The 18,745-nt window shown below is 44.2% G+C and overlaps 1 protein-coding gene across 1 annotated transcript in view; it reads left to right on the top strand.

Moving 5' to 3' along the window:
* Window positions 1-17,963: 17,963 nt before the first annotated feature.
* The window catches only part of Ccdc91 (coiled-coil domain containing 91), a 180,591-nt gene continuing 179,809 nt past the window's right edge, over window positions 17,964-18,745 (top strand). Inside the window, exon 1 of the mRNA XM_087903943.1 lies at window positions 17,964-18,120. The gene's annotated coding sequence lies outside the window, so the exon portion shown is untranslated. The remainder of the gene's footprint in view (window positions 18,121-18,745) is intronic.

Here is an 18,745-nt window from a genome sequence, read left to right as displayed (position 1 = left end):
TAATATGGAAAAACAAAAACTCAGGATAGTTAAAATAATCCTGCACAATAGAGGAACTTCTGGAGTTATCAACCATCCCTGATTTCAAGCTATGCTGCAGAGCTATAATGTTAAAATCCTTATGGTACTGGCATAGAACCGGACACGCTGATCAATGGAATCAAATTGAAGGCCCAGACATAAATCCACACACCTATGAAGGCCTTATTTTTGATAAAGAGGCCTGCAATACACAATGGGGAAAAAAGACAGCCTCTTCAACAAATGGTTCTGTTCTAACTGGATGTCTGCATGTAAGAGAATGCAAATGGATCCATATTTATCACCCTGAACAAAACTCAAGTCCAAACAGATCAAAGGCCTTAATATAAAACCAGAAGCACTGAACATGATAGGAGATAAAGTTGGGGAATTGTAACATGAGTAGGCCTGTTTGTTGGGGGTTTTCGTCCTGCCCTGTTCCTCCAGCTGTTTAGTCCTAGAGAAAAATCACACAAGAGATCTCTATAAGTTATAAAGCTGATTGGCCCATTAGGTCACTTATTAGCTAACTCTCACATCTTAATTAACCCATTATTCTGATCTATTTTAGCTATGTGGCTCAGTACCTTTTTCAGTGGGGCAGCTTACATCCTGCTGCTTTGGTGGTCTGGGCATGAGTGGGAGGAATCAGCTTCCTCCTTCCCAGAATTCTCCTGCTCTCCTTGCATCATTTCCACTTCCTGTCTGGGTTTCCCACCTACACCTTCTGCCTGACAAATCAGCATTTATTTAAAACATGATTGACAGAATACAGACTATTCTCCCACACCACTTCCCCCTCTTTTTTTTAAAAAAAAAAAAAAACAAAGGAAAATATCCATAGTCCATATTTTGGGAATATGGGCGTAGTATTCCAGGCTACTTCCTGCTGGTTGGGAGCGCTGATAATCTTATGGGGACCTAAAGAAAATTTAGAGTTATGATCAAGTCCTTACTGAAGTATCCTGTGAGTCTTGATCATCTCAGGCAGCAGTCTTGAATCTGTTCTGGATGAAGAACTCAGACATCTGGGCCATTTGTTCCTACTGGAAATTTCTCAGGTGGTCTCCCTTGGTCAAAGATGATTTTTCTTAACTCTGAATAAATCCAGAGCCTCTCGTTTTCTGTGGAAACAAAAGCAAAATCTCTTCTCCAAAGTAACATACCTTTTGACTTCAATTTTGAAGCCAAGGTATTTTCAAAATACCTATCTTGGGTTAATTCTGCAGCATTTATAAGCAAATACCTTTTAGCAGCTGTTGCTCCTTCCTCAGCATTTAAACAATTTAAAGAGAGCATAATAGCATACAGTATCAAGATTCTCTGTATATTTTCCATCTTTATGTGGCTTTATTTTAACCTCTATTTCTTTTATTTTTACTGTTAACTTTTGGCTTTTTGAGACAGGTTCTCTGCATATCTTTGTCCTGGTACTCCCTCTGTAGACCAGGCTATCTTTGAACTCCCAGAGATCCGTCTGTCTCTGCCTCCCAGGCTACTCGTTCTTTTCTTTTTCTTTTTCTTTTTCTTTCTTTTACTCTGAGAACTTTAACCTTTAGCCTGTATATATTTTTAACAAAATGTAAACCATTTAGAGGTTTTCTTACTCTTTGAATCTCTCTTTACTGTATATCTCTCTTTTTCTGACCACTTGGGTCTTTAATTTGCTAAGGAATATGGAGAAAACAACAGTCAAAAGCTCTTAAGGCTTTTCAAGGTCCTTGCCAGGAAGCAAGCTGCAACAGTGTTTCCATAGTCTGACTGCCTTCTTGAAAGAGCCAGAGTTTTCCCTGGCTGTACAGCCCAGAAAGTTGGCATTTTAAAACAGCGCAGCTTTTTTCCTGCTATGGCTGAAAACAGAAATGCTTTACTCTAGTCTTTCCCAAGCTTTCTCAGGCTTTCTGTGGATGCAGTTATCCACATTGGGCGCCATTCTGTAACATGAGGAGGCCGGGCCTGCTTGTTCGGATTTCTGTCCTGCCCAGCCCCCCAGCTGCTTAGCCCCAAAGAAAATGACACAGAGGACTCCGTAAGTTATAAAGCTGATTGGCCCATTAGGTCAGGCTACTTATTAACTAACTCTTACATCTTGATTAACCCATTTATCTGATCTATTTTTAGCCATGTGGCTCAGTACCTTTTTCAATGGGGCAGCTCACATCCTGCTGCTTCGGTGACCTGGGCAGGAATGGGAAGAATCAGCTTCCTCCTTCCCAGAATTCTCCTGCTCTCTCTTACTTTCCACTTCCTGTCTGGGTTTCCCACCTACACCTTCTGCCTGACCAATCAGCGTTTATTTAAAACATGATTGACAGAATACAGACAATTCTCCCACACCAGGGAATAGCCTTGAACACATTGGCAGAGAAGATAGCTTCCTGAACAGGACACTGATAGCACAAGTACTAAGATCAGCAATTAATGAATGTGACCCTATGAAACTGAAAAGCTTCTGTAAGGCAAAGGACACTGTCAATAGGACAAAATGGCAGCCTACAGAGTGGGAAAAGATATTCATCAACCTCACATCTGACAGAGGGCTGATCCCTAAAATATATAAAGAACTCTAGAAACCAGACATCAACAAACCAAACAATATAATTTAAAAAAATGGGGTGTAGATCTAAACAGAGAATTCTCAACAGAGAAATTTCAAATGGCCAAGAAACACTTTAAAAATGTTCAACATCCTTAGACAGTAGGTAAGGACAATTCAAGACTACTCTGAGATTCCATCTTATACCTGTCAGAATGGCTAAGATCAATAACACAAGTGACAGCTCATGCTGGAGAGAATGTAGAGCAAGGGGACCACCTTTCCATTGCTGGTAGGAGTGCAAACTTGTCCAGCCACTATGCAAGTAAATATGGTATTTCCTCAGAAAATTGGCTATCAATCTACCTCAAGATCCAGCTATACCACTTTTGAGCAGATGCCAAAAAGATACTCTATCCTATCACAAGGACACTTGCTCAAGTATGTTCATAGCTGCTTTATTCATAATAACCAGAAGCTGTTACATCCTAGATGCCCCTCAACTGAAGAATGAATAAAGAAAATGTGAAGTGTTACTCAGTATTACAATGATATCATGGAATTCATAGACAAATGGATATAACCAGAAAAAAATCATCCTGAGTGAGGTAACCCAGACCCAGAAAGACAAACATGGTATGTGCTGTGGGATAATGGTCTTGTATCCTATAAATATTTGATAGTTGTAATTGGTTTAATAAACACTGATTGGCCACTAGTCAGGCAGGAAGCATAGGCAGGCAACCAGACTAGGCGAATTCTGGGAAGAGGAAAGGATCAGTCTGCAGTAACCAATCAGATGCCGAGGAAGCAAGATGAGAATGTCTTACTGAGTAAGGTCCCAAGCCATGTGGCTAAATATAGACAAGAATTAGGGGTCAAGTTAAGTTGTAAGAGCTAGTTAATAATACACCTGAGCTAATAGGCCAAATAGTTCATAATTAATATAAGCCTCTGTGTGTTTCTTTGGGTCTGAATGGCTGTGGGACTGGGTGGGGCAGAAACTTCCATCAACAAAGGTGTGTACTCACTGTAAGTGGATATTAGATATTAAGTAAATGATAGTCATGCTACAATCCACAGACCCAGAGAGGCCAGGTAATAAGAAGTGCTCTAGGAGAGAATTGATGGATCTCCCTGGGAAGGGGAATAGATTTTGTGGTTGGACTGGGGTTAGGTGGGTATGGGAACAGGAAGGATCAGGTGGGAGAGAGAAGAATGGAGGGAGAGAGATCAGGGAGAGATGACTGGAATTGGGGGGCATTTGTGGGACAATGTGGAAACCTAGTGCAGTAGAAACTCCCTGGAATCTACAAGAGTGACCCTAGGGGAGACTTCTAGTAATGGAGGATACAGAACCTGAACCAACCATCTTTTGTAACCAGGCAAGGCTCCCACTGGTGGGAATGGGAAATAACCCAGCCACAAAACCTGTAACTCACAAGTTCTGACTGCAAGATGTGCTGGGGCAATGGTGGCTCACTGTAACATGAGCGCCAACTTGTTGGGGTTTATTTCCTGCCCAGGTCCCCCAAAGAAAATCACACAGAAATCTACATTAGATATAAACTGATTGGTCCATTAGCTCAGGCTTCGTATTAGCTCTTATAACATATACTAGCCTATTATTTTAGTATATGTTAGCCACATGGCCCAGTACCTTTTTCAGTGGGGTAGGTCACATCTTTCTTCTTCCATGATCTGGGCAGGACTGGGGAAAAAGCTTCTTTCTTCCCAGAATACTCCTGTTCTCTTTGCCCCACCTCTACTTCCTGTCTGGTTGTCCCGCCTATACTTCCTACCTGACTACTGGCCAATCAGTGTTTATTTAAAACATAATTGACAGAATACAAAATTATCCTGCACCAGCTCAGAGCTTTGGAGAGTGACCAACCAATGACTGATCTTATAGCCTATGCCACAAAAGGACGCCCATGCCCAATGATGCCTAGATATCCAGGCACAGGAGACTGGATAGCTCAGGGACTTATGGTAGAACCAAACATGACTAGAAAAAAAATCAATGAAAGGATTCCTCATGATCTTCTGCTATATTCATTGATTGGTGCCTAGTCCAGTCATCAGAGAGGCTGCCTCTTGGCAGATGATGGGATTAGGCTAAGAGAGAGCCCAGGTTGGAGGTCTCCATTGTGTTCCTTGACTCAGGAATTGAATGCATTGAGGAATCCTGTGGAAGAGGGGGAGGAGGAATTGTGGTGACCAGATGGTGGAGGACACCAGGAGAGCAAGACCTATGTAATCAACTAACCAAGCAGGGCTCATGATGGTTCAGAGACTGAAGCAGACCGACAAGTGAGGATGCTGCGTGGGTCTGTGCTAGGTCCTCTGCAGATAAGTTAAGGTTGTTTGGCTTGGTGTTTTGGAGGAACTCCTGACAGTGGGAATGGAGAATATCCAACTTTTTGCCTGCTCGTGGGACCCTTCTTCTATTACTTGGTTGTCACATCTAGTCTTGATGGGAGGGGTTGTGCCTGGTCTTATTGAATCTTGTTGTGCCATGTTCTGTTGATGTACCTGGAAGGTCTGCTCTTTTATGGGGGGGAGATGGGGATGGTGGTAGGGGTGGATTAGTGGGAGGGGGAGGGGGGCTAGGGAATTGCAATGAGTGGAGGGAGGGGATACTGCAGTTAGGATATATTGTATGAGAGAAGAATAAATAAAAATGTTTAAAAACTTGAGTGAGACCTTTCTTATAAGAATTGACAAATGAATCCAGGTGGTAGTGGCTCCTACCTTTAATCCCAGCACTCAGGAGGCAGAGGCAGAGGGGATCTCTGTGAGTTCCAGAACAGCCAGGGCTACACAGAGAAACTGTCTCAAAAAACTTCAAAAAAAAAAAAAAGAAAGAAAGAAAGAAAAAAAAGAAAAAGAAAAAAGAGAAATGAATCTGCTATGAATCTGCTTGTTCTCATTCTCTCTCTCTCTCTCTCTCTCTCTCTCTCTCTCTCTCTCCCTCTCTTTCTGTCTGTCTCAAACTTGCTTCTCATGAGCCCTGTGTCAATGGATGATGTCATCTTTCTCCCACTTCAGCTCAAAACCTCAGACTATGTTTTGACTCTTTCGATCTCCACCCCACCCACAACTACTTAGCTCCACTCAGACAAAATTCTGCTTTTAAGGCAGTCTTCCTTCCGTCCTCTTCAGCCTTAAAGTCTTCAGGGATTTCCAAAGAGCCTTTTAATTGATCCCCTTTCTATTGATTCCCTTTCAAGTGATGACATCTTTTAATTAATCCCTCTTTCAAATGATGCCTCTCTTAACCAAACTCCTTGCTGTTGGATGGCGTGGTTCCTTTTCTGCTTGTCTCTTGAAAATCTTTTTTTTTTCTTTTTACTAGCTCTTTTAGTTTTATTTTATCAAAATAATGTGCATGTGTACTTATTTGAAACTACTGTGTTTTATTCAACACCATTCTGTGTGTACACACATGCTCTCACATGCGTGCGTGCGTGCTTACTGAGCACAGACTGTGTTCTCCCTTGCCCCCTGTGCCCTGCTCTTGCTCGTCTCCTCATTCCCTACATTTACTTTCATGCCATTTATCCTCTCTTATTCTCCCAGCTCCTTTTTGCCTTCTTTCTCCCCCTCATAGTCTCTTTCTACTTTCATTTCACAATGCATATGTGTGTATATATATATATATATATATATATATATATATATATATATAAATTTAAAGATAAACTTCATACATGAAAAAATTTAGGGTTTGTTTGATCTGCCTGTGTGCTTCTTTTTATTTTTTATTTTTGGTAGTTTGACACAAGTTAGATCATCTGGGAAGATCAGCCACAATTGGGGAAATGCCTCCAAACAATTGTCCTGTAGGAAAATCCGTGAGGCGTTTCCTTGATCAATGACTGTTGTGGGACAGCCTTGCTCACTATGGGTGGTGCCACTCCGGGCAGGTGGTACTGGATGGTATTAGAAAGCAGAGCACGCCATGGGGAACGAGCCAGTAAGCAGCACTCCTCCACGGCCTCTGCATCAGCTCCGGTGTCCAGGTTCCTGCCCTGACTTTTCTTGATGATGGACCTGAGAGTTGTAAGTAAAATAAACCTTTTCTTCCACAAGTTGCTTTTGGTCCAGGTGTTTATCATAGCAACGGGGAACACACTAGAGCACCCTGCCTAGGTACTGTTCTACTACTGTGGTAAGACACTATGGTCAAAGCAACCTAGAGAGGTTTTGTTATGGACTTACCGTTTTAGAGGGTTAGAGTCCATGGCCATCATGGTGGCTACATGCCAGGAACTTATATCTTGATCCATAAGCATAAAGCAGAGAGAGAGCTACTTGGGAATGGCATGGGTTTTGAATTCTCATCACTTTCCCCTCATGACACACCTCCTCCAGAAAGGCACACCTCCTAATCCTTCCCAAACAGTTCCACCAATGGGGCAAAAAGCATTTATTATGAGCCATGCGGGCCATTCTTATTCAAACCACCACACCACCTTTGGGCTCTTCATTACCCCAGTCCATCCACACAGCTCTGGACAGACCAGCTTCATCTTTCTGTGTGTAGAGCTGTGTGTGTAGAGCTGTGGTATAGGCCGTTCATTCCTACATGACCTTTTGTTGTTGGTTCTGTGTCTGCAGCATGTCAAAGATGTTCCAACAATTTGAGTCTCTGACATCATTTCCCAAAACTCAAGGCCCAAGCTCTTGGGTCCTTTGATTCTGCATATACCAATGGTTCCTTTGTCTGAGGGGGAGGGGCTTTCTTTACTCTCAGTAGGTACCCATGATGATGGTGTCTGCCCTGCCTGTGAGGTCAGCTCAGATTTGAACCTCAGACCCAGCGTCCTCATCTCTCCAGCTTCCTGGTACTTTTATGGTACTATTTTTATTTTTATATAGTTCAGCTGTGTATTTCACTTCTTATTCTCACTGCAATCCCATGACAGAGTTCAAACTCTTGATGAGGAGAATCAACAGATGTTTGAATTTACTGTTACCATTCCCAGTTGGTGCCTCTCGGATCATCTATATACATAATCAGAAACATTTCAGTCTTCAGGTGTGGGTTGTCTGTAAGGAGCTGGTTCAGGGGTTGGGGAGATGCCTCAATAGGTTAAAGAGTACTTGCTATGTAAGCATGGAGACTTGAGTTCAAATGCCCATCACTACATAAAAAGCCAGGGTACATCCATAATCCTAATGTTGAGCAAGGCAGAGAATACAGTGATCTGCTGGCTGCCAAACTTAGCTCCAGGTTCTTTGAAAGACCCTGTCTCAGAGGAATAAATTGAAGATTTTAGGGCAGGTACCTGATGTCTTCTTCTAGCCTCTATGTAGACACCTGTACACATGTGTGCTTGTGAGTGTGTGTTCATCATACAGGGAGGGGAAGTGAAATTTACCCACTTTTAGATAATAGTCTATACTTTTAAGACTAAAAGGGGAAATCTGTTCAGTAATCCCCAAATGAGAGTCATAAACTTGAAAGTCTGAAGCACAGGATTGTCTAAAATCTCATCATGCAATAAATAAATCCTGAGCTGATTGGTTAATTTCTCTCCCTTAAGAATTCATTGTGGTGAACACATAGTAACCTAGTAACTTCCCTAGACTGTCATCTTGTGTGATGGCTGGTTTCTATTTGAATTTTAATTGACCTGTAACATTTACACTTCTTTACAGGACACAGTATTATGAGTGACAGTAACATGTAACCATCAGGCTGGCTCTCTTACCTTGGCGTTTCCAACAGCATAAGTATCAGCAGAGACACTATATACAGTGCCCTCTGCTGAACCCCAGAGGAATCCAGAGGGGAAACGCAAGAGCTGTGCATTCTCTATGCCCAGGCTGGCAGCTGGCCCCAAACAATGATGTCACATCTGGTGATGTGATCACTTCTCTCAATTGTGTGCTTTCCCGGGTCCACCAATTCTTTCCGTACAGGTCATCGGGCGGCCATCAGTTGGTAAGATTTTCCTCTTTCTTTGGCCAAAACTGGATCTAGACTTGTAATGAATCATCCGAAGCCAGGGCTTTAAAAAATGACTTTACACTTCCATCTCACCTGCGTCTGTTCCCAGAGTGTCGTGTGAAAACCATGACAGGAAGAGTCTTCCTAAGGTGCAGAGCAGCTAGCACCATTTCACATGCAAACGTCTGGAGGATTCTCACTGCAGCAGAGAAGGCCAAAGACCAAATAGGAGTCCAATATCATGAGAATCTTGGCTCGAACTGACCCACATCTGCTCAAGCTACCATGTTGCCAGATGTGTTCGTGGATTCATAGCCACCTGACTAGGGACCATCTCCAGCTGAATCAACAATGAACAACTTCCAAACCGGCAGGAGCATGCTCAAATCTCACACCTCGGGATGGATCCCAATAACACAGGCTCTGATGCGGTATTTCACTAATTTCTGTAATCAACGTTGTCCTGGTCCTCAATCATTTTCAGAGAAGTGGTAGTTTTCTTTCTGAAGCAGAGAGCAGCAATGAAAACAACAGAAATAAAAAATTAATTTGAATTAATGAAATTCAAATCTGACAAAAATAACCACTCTGGTATCAATGTTTTTACTTTCCCAGTGCAACCAACTAATTTATCTACAACTTTCTTAAATAGGAATGAATTTTTCTTGATATTTTTATTGTGTAATTGAAAATTTAAGTTATACCGAACTTGGATGGTTTCATGAGCCAAATTTTTCAGCTCCTGCAACAATTTACTTGTGGATTTACTAGTCTGGATTTTACTCCTTATTATTTTACCGAGAAAAGAGTTCAGTGGGAGGCTTCTGAGTAGCTTCTGCTGATTTGTTGCTTCATTGAGGGCAAGTAAATTTCTGATTCTGAGAAATTTAACCAAAAATACCTTTTATATTCTCTCAAGTGATAAAATCCTAAGCTTCTAGTGATATACATCAAGGAACTTAAGTATTACCACATTGTGGCAGCTTGAATGGAATTGGCCCCCATAAGCTTATAGGAAATGGCACTATTAGAAGGTGCGACTTTGTTGGAGTGGGCGTGGCCTTGTTGGAGGAAATATGACACTGTGGAGGTGGGCTTTGAGGTCTCATGCATGTTCAAGTTATGTCTAGCATCTCAGACCCCTTCCTGTTGCCTGAAAGTCAAAATGTAGGACTTTCAGTTCCTTCTTCATCACCACGTCTGCCTGCACACCACCACGTCTGCCTGCACGCCACCACGTCTGCCTGCACGCCACCACGTCTGCCTGCACGCCACCACGTCTGCCTGCACGCCACCACGTCTGCCTGCACGCCACCACGTCTGCCTGCACGCCACCACGTCGGCCTGCACGCCACCACGTCTGCCTGCACACCACCACGTCTCTCCACATGCCACCACGTCTGCCTGCACGCCACCACGTCACACCTGATGATAATGGACTGGACTGCTGAAAATATGAACCACTCCATGAAATGTTTTCCTCCATAAGAGTTGCTGTGGTCATGGTGTCTCTTCCAGCAATAGAAACCCTAATTAGGACACATTTGTATTATGGATGTATTTAGACTCAATTTTTGCATCATTATGTATGATGAAGCTCAAAAAGCAAAGCACAATTGGACAAGACCTAAACAAAAGAAGAGTAATGCCTGTCAGTCAGATGTGTTTGTCTCCATAGTACCCCGACATCCACTTCTTTCACTGTTGTGACCAAATACCCAATAAGAAGCAGCCAAAAAGGAAGAGGGGTTCTCAACTGGAAGGTACAGGACCACGAGCCACTGGTCACATGACACCCATTGTCGGGAAGCCGAGGGAGGAATGCTGGTGCTCAGTTTACGGTGCTGCACACATTCATGATGGGTCTCTTTCTCAAGTTTCTAGGCTGTATGCCTTCTGACAGGTCTTCAGGGATATGTTCCCATGGTGATTTTAAATCTAGTCGAGCTGACGGTGAAGGTGAAGGCACACTATAGTGTGTAGCTTGGGTAGGTCATCCCTATTCAGGCAGAATAATCTCCACTAGCAAGAACTTGCTTTCAGTTCTTTTTTTCCATGCTAGATTAAAGTTTGACATAATTAAAGAGGCAATTACCTTTCATAATTAAAATTATTTAAAACCCAAATCCCCAAAAAGGCTAGAAGGAAAAGAAAGATAAGTAAACAGGAAGACCGCCCGCTGTTCCCATGTAATACTCTCCCTTTTCTGGTCAACTTGAAAGGGTGATCAGACTCGGGAGAATGCCGCCTGGGGTTCAATCATGTTCTTTCAAACCCTATTTTTCAAACTTCAGAGTTTTCTCATGATGTGTTAATTTTGTGGTACACCAAAATTTATGAAAATGTTTAGTTCAAACTCAATTTATCTTTGTTGCACCAGCAGCTCTTGCCTGGCATGCTGCCCGGAGTACTGATTGCAGAAGCAGCGTAGTAGCTTTGAAAGAAGCAATACAGTGGTCAAGTGAGGCCGTAAAACTGAGCTTCTGTTTTGATTTTCCAATGTGCAGTATAAAAAGTAGCATTTTGCTGCTGGAGGTGTGCCATTTGAATACCGTTTGCCATTATCGGAGTAGCCTGCCTATTAAAATTAACCCGAGGAATAAGATTATTCCAGCACTAACCTTTTTGATTGTTTGTTCATTATAGCGAGATCAGGATTGTAATTAAACAGTGAGGATAGATGGGCTTTGTTTTCTGGGGATTTGACCCAGGGCTTGTACATGCTAGGCAGGCACCGTCCTGCACTTATCCCTGCCCTCCCCGCCCCCAGTACCGACTTTAGAAATTTGCTCGCACAGGAAGGACTTGCTTATTTCGAGGATGTGATGCGGAGCTCCAGTACAGGGAGGATGTATGTGCCTTTTATTTTCAGCCACCACTTTTGTGAGTTCTCAGACAGCCCCGTTAAAAGCAGGTGACCATGAAATACATGTTTTTTAATTGATGCAACATTTTATAGATGAAATTATGACGTCTCTTAATTTCCTGACTTGTTTTTTCTCTGGAGTATTTGCCCTCAGCTACCATAGGAGCAATTCATGTTTTCAGATATCAATTAGGGGAGAGATTCTCATTCGGTTGGAATTAGACTAAGTACGTAAACCAAAAGGTATGTGATGAGGACAGTGCTGGCCGACTGGGCAGGGGTCCCCTGGTGACCTCAGAGTGAGAAGTTAGGGGTCACATAGCCCCTCTAGGATGGAAATTTCATACGTGGTAGTGTGTTGGGCATAACTCAGAGGGTATCTAACTGAAAAAAGATCAGGAGCGAGCTAAGCCATTCTCAGTTCACTCCGTTCTTCAGCTGTGCCCGTCTCTGACTAGTGTCCAGTGTCCCTGCCCAGCAGTGTCACATGAAGAGATCGGCTGTACATCGATGGCATTCAGAAACAGCTCCATCTACAGAAGGAAGCAAGCTACAGGATACGGAAACGGCACTTGAGATACTTCCACCATGTTATGAGAATGAACGAAGGCGGGTACCTGAAGACAGCACTGCTTAGAGGAGTGCCCGGATAAGGTGGGGAGGAAGACCCCTCCCAAAACAAAACAAAACAAAACAACGCGTGGACACAGCATTGAGGAAGACTGCGCAACCTTGGGTGTGACAATAACACAAGCATCTAGGACTGCCCAGGAGAGGAACAACTGGAGAACTGCCATAAACAGGCTGCCCATGCATGCTAGAGCGTTGCTGGGGCATAAATGAGTGTGATGAACCCTTTCTCATCGTCCTATCACAAAGCAAATGTCATGTGAATCTGGAGACTAGCTCCTATGTGCACCTGCGCAGTTCTCACCTCTGTGCAGCTCAAACAAGGACAAGGAAAGAAGGCAGATAAGGCCCTTCTGCGTTTTAAGGGGATGACAGTTCACTTCAAATATTTCATTTAAAGTTAGAGATACAGAATCCTTCTACACCATCACATGCTTAGGTGTTCAGGTAACAGAAAATCGAACAGATAATAGATTGGGCAATCACTACAATGTGAAGGCCTTAGAACTGCTTTAATCAACCCTTAGTTCACAACTCTGGATTCTGTGGCTCTGTCTCTCTCCCTGGACCTGCTCTCAGATGTTTCCGTCATGTTCATAAATTAGCTATAAAAGCAGTGAGACTCATACATACACTTCTTCATTTATATTCTTGGAAGAGATGAAGTTCCAAAAACCACTAAAAGGAATCCTGATTACTAGTCCATATGATTCCAGGAAGTAGAATGGTGATAATCCCAGGACTGACATATTTATTTTTTCTCTGCCCTGCCAGCTTCACTGTCAAATAAGTTTGGTCCCTCCAGAGAGCCTTAAAGTCTAGCAATCAATACGGCAGAAACAACTATCAACTCCCTATAAAGAACAAAATGTAGTGAAAAAATGATCAAAATAACAATAAAAATCCTCAATTAAAAAGAAGATGCCCGAAGACATTATAACAGAGTAAGTGTTCTTGTCACACATGTACCAGGGTCTTGGGGATCCCTGCTGGCTTAGTTGGTAAAGTGCCTGCCGTGCCAGCATGAGGACCTAGGCTCAGATTTCCGTTACCCGCATAGAAGGTAGGTGTGGAAACACACATCTGTAATCCCGGTACTGGCAGTGGGGCAGGGCAGAGACAGATGGATCCCTGGAGCTCATTGGTCAGCCAGCCTACCCAAATTGATGAGCTCCCATGGAACCTGGATTGTAAAGAAACACAGTGGAGAGCAACCGGAGAAGACACCCGACGACAACATCTGACCTCTAGACACACACATGTCCATGTGAACATGCACGCTCATGCACACATACACCTGTATGAACATGCACGTGGAGCACACACATAATCAGAAGGCTTATTACCCTGTTGATGTTTACCTTTTGATAGCTTTAAATCATACTCATAAAGGCATACCTTTGCCATGCATGAGGGCAAAGTGATAAGCAAACCTGGGTATTCCAGGTTTTGGTGCCTGCAGAAAATTTACCCCTCACAAGCACAACCCAGGGAGGAAATCTTCTCAATAGCTCTACGCCATGGTGAAAAATCAAAACAAAACACCACACACACACACATACACACACACACACACACACACACACACACACACACACACACGTGCACCAAGCTAAAAGTCTTTCCTAAACTCTCAGATTTAGACCCACTTGGGAACTCTCCCCTGAACTTCATGCAAAGGCTCACGGGTAACAAATAATAAACCCTTTCAGTTATTCTCAGCTTGCACATCATACGTCTTGAGATACAATATGTTGGGATCAATTGGAGTCCTGGCCTTCGGCTGCTCTTCCCTGGCTAGAGCCTTCTAATCGGAGTTACTAAAAGCTGTGCCCTCCCTAGAGGATCAGAGGCTGGGATTTTCACCTGTTGGCCACTGACTGCTGGGTATTGAAGCCTCCATGGTGCTATTAAAGGAGGAGCTTTGTACCAGTGATTGGAGGTCCGTGTGTCTGTCTCTGTGTGTGTTTCCTCAACCTCCAGCCCCTTGCCCGAAGCTTGCGAACTGTACTGTAGCACACAGAGTGCGGACATGGGTGGGGGTGCGTGCCAATTATATACATTCTGTTGTGATCCTTGTCATTTCTGTGGGTAATTCCCGCTACATTTAAACCACCATGTTCAGCAGCAGAACTTCTAAACCCCTTGCTGTGGTCTGTTTGTGTTTCTCAAATCCACATGAAAGTTTAATTCCCTGTGGGACATATAAGGAGGTGGGTCCTTTGGCAGATGATTGGTTCATGGGTTTGACTAGTGTCTTCAGGTGGAAGGCTGGTTCTACTGTGTGAAGTCAAGTGCCATCTATGAACCCGAAAGCACCCTCATCAGACATCAGATCTGCTTTGCACCAAGATCTTGGACTTTCCAAGAGCTGTGAGAAATAGCATGGCATCTACAAGCCACACAGGGCTGTGATGCAGCTGTTAGATGGGATGCAGGGTGATTCGGTGCTCTATGGCTGCTGTTTCCAAATGTATCTCCATCCCCTTACCTCTTTAAACAGCTTCAGAACCGGGACCCATGCTCAGATATTGATCATCCCCTCTCCTTTGCCTACAATTTTCCAATAAACATTGTCGCCTTCATGGCCACCTTGTTCATAGATCCTCATCCTGGCTACTTCATGTCTGCCAGTTGATTTCTATTTTAGTCTTGGTAACCTCTACCCACCTGCACACCTCTGCTTTAACAATTCCTCCAGACTTGATGAGCACATCCTAAAGTTTCTCATTGCCTTCAGAATAAAACTTCCATCTTTCTGTTGAGTCTGCGAAATTCCTTATCTTGCCTCTTCTAGAGACAGTCCTATTCTTCCTGTGTGATCTCATAGTAGCCCCTGGTCTCAATGTCATATCTATGTTGAGGATTCTGGGAACTGACTGATTAAAATGTCCTTGGTTATGGAGTGGTGGCATGTAACAGATCCAGAAATAAAATAAGCTTTATTCCCCCTTAGTAACCATTTACACCCATATCACATCTGATCTAACATCCGCTTTTACTGCCAGATGAGATCTTTGAAATGAATTAACTTAGCAGAACATCAGCATTTACTGACCCAAAGGCTAAAAGAGTCATAACATCTTAAGCAAATAGGCAGAGACTTCCCTGCTTAGCTGTAATCTGTCTAGCTGATGTTCCCAACAATAAGTTTGGAAAGTGCATTCATCCACGACCTTCTTTTGTCCTGTGACCATGAAAAAGTCACACAATCTCATCCATGGTGGAACATGTCATTTTATTGTAGTATGAACCAGTGTTCCCAGGCCATGATCACTTATAGTTGGACACCAATACATTATCTTATTTTCTCTGGAAAGGAAGCTGTGTTTTACACTTACCACAGCTCTTCCCCTCACCCCCTCCCTTCATGTTTGTTTGAAGCATTCCTGTTTCTTAGCTGCACTTTTGAGCTTTCTATCCAACAAGCAACACCTGCTGGTTAGCCAGGTTGAGAGGAACACTCAATGGCTCTGATTTGATTGCATCTCTCCGCTTGGTCTTGAGGGTATGGACAACACTGGTCCTCTCAGCTCACTATGAGTACTATGGATCTGTAGACACGTGAGCAACAAATGTCAAGAATAGTGTCAGGTGGTTGTAGAGGTAAGTACTGTGCTTAGTACGCAAGGTCAGGGTTCCAGAAGCGAGGTCCCAAAGAGATCGAAGGCCTCTCCTCTTGCAGGGAGTGTAAAATGGTGGGGAAGACGATGGGAATTTCTAAAAGGTAGAGCTAGCATGGGACTCAGCAACTAGAGTCTATTCCCAATACCTATTCAAGAGGTAAAGGTGAGCACAAAACTGCTAGATGATCCATCGAAGTATTATTCATGTAAGTGGACTCATAAAACACTACGGAAAGTGAAGGATATCAGGCACAAAAGGTCGCACGTTGTATGTATTAGACATGTCCAGAGGAAGCAAGGGTACATGACAGAAAGCAGATTAATGTTGCCTGGGGCTAACGTGAGGTGTGAAGAGATGGCTGAAGGGCATGGGCTTTCCTTTGTAAGTCATGAAAATACTTTACAGTTGATCATGGTGCTGAGGGCTCAAGTAAGAGCATATTAAAAATTTAAAGTTAATAACACACAGATTCCCATGAGGAATTTCAGAGGTGAGAGTCTGATAACTGGGAAACACTGACTTGAAACGTGGAGTGGTGTGCTGTAGGGGACAATGTGGCTTCCCGTTTTGCTTTATAGCATGTTAATTTACCCTTCCCGAGTCTGTGCTCTTATTTGAGGTGATTAAATTAATATACCTTTAGTGTAGATTTATTGTACAAACTAAGAAAATAGAATCTCATTCTATTTTGGCCAGTGCCATAGACACACAGAATGGTCTATGCATGTTTCTACCATTACTATTAAGTCCATGTAATACTGAATTTAGGATTACATGGCACAGAGTAAGCATGCAGATGTTTTGATGGAAAGCCAAAGGCATCAGAGTGACAGGCGGAACAGAGAAGACACAAGCTGACACAAAGGTGTTGAAAACAGTTTAAGATATGCTTATCGAAAGCTTTTCGCTTCTAACTACTAGATTGCTCGATCAACAGGAAATAGGAAGCAGCTTGCTGGATGTACAATTGAGAAGTGGCTGTTCACTTGTTGCTCAACAACAAAAAAGTATGTGTGAGAAAAAAAAGTATAAGATAGCATCAAATTTCTGTAATAGAAATAAACTTATACAAAGAATGAGACAGGGTAGAAAAAGGGTGAGATCTGCTGTGTATCACTGCACTGTAATATTGATCTATTAGGCGTCACAATCAATCAGCCACTAATGGCGTCAAGTTGCCCAGTGCAGTGGAGGCTTGCCAGGATCCTGGCGATACTTCCTGCTTTGAGTTTAGAGATTATATGTAGTTCAGTCAATTTTGTTCAGTGGAAGAGAGAAAAGCAATTCCCAAGATGTTTAAGAATGCCCTTTATATGATGAATATATGTAGTCCAGAGACTCACACTCAAATTCCCAGAGTATTAGACAGAAAAAAATCTTGAATGTATCTGCTTCACTACTGGATTGTTACCACTTGATCAGTCCCAAGTAAATGGTAAACATTCAATAAAAATTGTTAAGTGAATCTGTGCAAGTGTGTTGATCATTTTCACCTAACATGCACAACACTCTTTACACAACTATTCTCCCTTTCAAACAAAAAATCTTTCAAGTATGTGTGTATTCCTTTCAGAAGCTGTTGACTGAAGGCTTTGAGATAAGGATGTCATGGCAGCTGAAAAACCTACTGCCTTCCACGGAGTATAGCCGAACCGCTATAATAGAGTGGAGACGAGTAACTACAGAGATCTTTAAAACCCGTAGCAGTCTAGACAAGGTTTTAGCTTAGACATGTCCAGGAACTTGAGGCTTCTGCTAAGCCATTAGGATCAGATGTCAAGTCAAATATGTCTTGAGCCTGTCATACAGCCAGGTGCTTTATTTGGTTCTCATTTTTAGTTGCTTGTCAGTGAAGGGATTAGAACGTTCTTCTCATGGCAGATCCGAGTTCTCAACGGGGAACATTCTGATTTGGTAGGTGGTTTTATGGGTCTCTTACTAAAGAAGAATGAGAACCTTAAATAGGAGGTAGCTCTTGAGGAAGGTCAGGAAAAGCGGAAGCTATAGCCAATTTATTGTAGAGTACAGTTATTCGAGGATCACCCAACTATGAGGCTCTTCCGGTGGTCTAGCCTGCTGAATCTCTGAAAGGAAGAACATTTGGTGGATGGTTTTGTTTTGAATGGAGCAAAAGATAAGGCACGATGCAGTTTCTGAGGATGGTCAGGGCAGTGTAAATCAGGTCGGTCCATTTCACAGGTCCCTCCTCTCTGCAAACGAGGTTCAGAAGGCCTTAGACTGGGGTCATGTGATGCGCCTAGGGTAACTGGAGCGCCGCGCGCAGGGCTGGGCGGGCCTTGGTGGAAATCAACTTCCGGTGAGGAGGTCCTGGACGCCGGGTGGTGCGTGGGCAGCCTCAACTTGGATACCTGGGCCCGCGGTCACCGGGAGGGGGGTGCTGGCACGCGTCCTGGTGCTCGTGTCTGGGAGCCGGGTGTGGCGCGCAGCAGCGCGGGGAGCACTTGGCAGCGGCAGGAGCAGGTAAATAGGTGCTCGCCGTCAGGGTCCGGGTCTCGGCCGCGCGCGGGCGTTCCCGGGTGGGAACGTGGCCAAGCTCCTGCCAGCCCCGAGGCCTCGGCCGGGCGACTCACGGGACCTGGGTCGGGGAGGCGCCCGGCTCCCGCCCTCGCCCGTGCGGACCTGCACCTGCGTGGTCCTGAGTGGAGAGGGAACTTCGCGTGCCGGGCGCGCCGCAGTCGTCGCTCGGGCGGAACGGAAGTGCCGAGCCGGCCACGGTTCCCGCCGGCTTCTAGTGGCGCACCCCTTCCGGTTTCAGCATTTTTTTAGGCAGAGGCGCCAGCGGTGCGCACAGTGCGAGTCCTCCGGGAGAGCCTGTCACGTGACACGCCCACGGCGGCGTGTTGGGTTCCCACCCGAGACGAGCACCTTGCGGAGTGCGCGACCTCGGTCTACCCCGCAGGAGGCCGTGTCTGCACGGCCACCGCCTCCGGAGGAAGCTTTGCCGCTTTGCAAGCGAGCCATCTGCTGCTCCAGCACCTCTGGGCTGCTGCGGCCCCTGTGCTCTCGACTTTGGGTTCGGCTGAGGCGCCTCAGTGCTCCCCCCACTCCCCAAATTCCGACTTCTTCCTCCACTGTGTAGACACTG

The sequence above is a fragment of the Myodes glareolus genome, chromosome 3, assembly GCF_982192425.1.
Source record: "Myodes glareolus chromosome 3, mMyoGla1.1, whole genome shotgun sequence".
In the NCBI taxonomy this organism is placed as follows: Eukaryota; Metazoa; Chordata; class Mammalia; order Rodentia; family Cricetidae; genus Myodes; species Myodes glareolus.
The sequence above is the reverse complement of the archived record's forward strand: the minus strand, read 5'-3'. Positions and strand labels throughout refer to the sequence as shown.